Raw genomic sequence first — 2,975 nt, 5'->3', positions numbered from 1 at the left:
TTTCAATTGGTGTGAGTTTATTCAAATCTAGTCTTTGGAATAAAGAGAAAGGCATAACACTAACATCGGGTCCCAAATCACATAGGCAGTTTTGACATAACTTCTATTAATGGAGCATGGTATAGTTGGTATTACTAGATCTCCTTGTTTCTTAGGTAATCCATCCTTAAAAGAATAATTAGTAAGCATGGTGGAGATTTCAGCTTCAAGTATTTTTCTTTTATTAGTGACAATGTCGTTCATATATTTAGCCTAAGGGGCTATCTTTAAAATATCTGTCAGACAAGTACGCAAAAAGACTGGCCTAAGCATGTTAGCAAAGCATTCAAATTCTTCCTCATCCTTTTCATAGATGGTTTAGGTGGAAAGGGCAATGGTTTCTGAACACATGGTTCTCTTTCTTTAACATGTTTTCTAGCAATAAAGTCTCTTTTATCATAACATTTATTTTTAGAAGGTGGGTTATCAAGATCAACAACAAGTTCTATTTCAACATCATTGTTAGGTTCTTTATCATTATCTGGTTGAGCATCTTCATGAACATCATCATTGTCATTTTCATTATCACTAGGTGAATGTTCACTGCTAGATTGAGTTTCAGCATCAGAGACAGAGACATCATTGTTAAGATCAGAAGGTTTTTCTACCTCGGGTTCATTGGAAGTATGCAAAGTCCTATCATTTTTCTTTTTCTTTTCTTTTTACTAGGACTAGGTGCATCGGCATTAATTCTTTGAGAGTCTTGTTCAATTATTTTAGGGTGATCTTCAAGATAAAGTGGCTTCTGAGTCATTCTACCTCCTCTAGTCATTACTCTAACAGCATGATCATTCATATTATTATTCATTTCATTAAGCAACTCACTTTGAGATTTAGCAACTTGTTCTAACTGAGTTTGAACCATAGAAGCATGTTTACTAACATCTTTGAAATCATTAACAATTCTAAACAACAAGTCACTGAGTGTTCAATGATATAAGCATTTTGTTTTAACTGTTTCATAACATTTGCATTGAAATGATCTTGCTTAATAATGTAATTATCAAATTCATACAAGCATTGACGAGGATGTTTATTATAAGGGATATCACCTTCATCAAAATTTATAAGAAATTACCTCTACCACCTTCAATAGGTGGCAAATTCTTAAGATCTTCAACTTTAATACCTTTTTTCCTCATACATTTCTTTGCTTATTGCATATCTTCAGGACTGAGAAATAAAACACCCCTCTTCTTCGTAATGGGTTTAGGCGGTGGTTCCGGAAGTGTCAATTCATCATAATTCTTCAATATATTATTCAATAATTCCTTAGTTTGTTGAACAGTTTGTTCCCTGAAAACACAACCAGCACAACTATCTAGGAAGTCCCTAGAAGCATGGGTTAGTCCATTATAGAAGATATCAAATATTACATTTTATTTGAGAGGATGATCAGGCAAAGCATTATGTAATTGGAGAAGCCTCCCCCAAGCTTGGGGGAAGCTCTCTTCTTCAATTTGCACAAAGTTAAATATTTCCTGTAGGGCAACTTGTTTCTTTTGAGCGGGAAAGTATTTTCCAAAGAAGTAATAAATCATATCCTAGGATTAAGCACACATCCAGGAGCAAGAGTATTGTACCATATCTTAGCATCACCCTTTAACGAGAAAGGAAATAACTTGAGAATATAGTAATTGCAGATTTTTCATCATGAGCAAATATGGTGGCAATATCATTTAATTTAGTAAGATGTGCCACAAGAGTTTTAGCTTCATAGCCATGGAAAGGATCAGAATCAACCAAAGTAATTAACTCTGGGTCGAAAGAGGATTCATAATCCTATCAATAATAAAGATAGGTGAAGTAGCAAACTTAGGATCATATTTCATTCTAGCATTCAAAGATTTTTCTTCTAGCTTGCATAATAACTTCTTAAGATCATCTCTATCCTTACAAGCAAGAAAATCCCTAGCAACCTCTCCATCCATAACATAACCCTAAAGTATCTCAGGCCATTCATATCTAGGCACACTAGTTCCAAGAGGTGATTCATAATTCTCAGTTTCAATAATTTCATTAGTTTCAGTAATTTCATTTGTTCCAGCATTCTCAATTTCTTTAGCTCTAGCAAGTTGTTCATCAACAAATTCACCTAGTGGCATAGTCTTATCAAGCAAGGTACTAGAATCATCATAAGCATCATTCATAATAGAAGTAGCATCATCAATTACTTGCGACATATCAAAATTAATAGCAGGTTGTGGAGTTGCAAGCTTTCTTAAAACAGAAGGTGAATCAAGTGCAGAGCTAGATGGCAGTTCCTTACCTCCCATCATCTTAGGGGGAACGATCTTAGTTCTATATTGTTAAGATTCTTCATAGTGATCAACAGATATAAATCCCAAGTGACTCAACAATTATAGCTATGCTCTCCAGCAAAGGCGCCATAAAAAGGTATTGATAACCCATAAGTATAGGGGATCACAATAGTTTTCGAGGGTAGAGTATTCAACCCAAATTTATTGATTTGACATAAGGGGAGCCAAAGAATATTTCTAAGTATTAGCAGATGAGTTGTCAATTCAACCACACCTGGAGACTAATCTGCAGCAGAGTGTCGGTGTATTAGACAAGGGACATAATACCCTGACTTATGCGTAGACGAGTTGCAGCTTTCCCGGCAAGGGTAGATTTTCAAACAAAGTTTTCCCAGGCTAAAAGAGCAGATGCTAAAAGAGCAGCTCTTCATGAGATCAAGGAGCGCATTAAGAAGACCAAGACAAACTACATGTCAAAGATAGCTCTTGCCAGTGAGCCGAGCCCGGCAAGATGAAGCCCTGCAGGCGCTAGGACCGGCAGGCCAACGCCAGAACACCAGCGCTCCACCTCATAGAGCAGGTTGTCACCCATTGGTGAGGTGTCGAGCTCGCAGGCAGTTAGGTGAAGCTTGTCGGACACGTGGCAGCCCTTTGGAGGGAGAATTACCTTTATTG

The sequence above is a fragment of the Triticum aestivum genome, chromosome 1B (assembly GCF_018294505.1).
Source record: "Triticum aestivum cultivar Chinese Spring chromosome 1B, IWGSC CS RefSeq v2.1, whole genome shotgun sequence".
Lineage (NCBI taxonomy): Eukaryota > Viridiplantae > Streptophyta > Magnoliopsida > Poales > Poaceae > Triticum > Triticum aestivum.
This window is presented reverse-complemented; position numbering follows the sequence as displayed.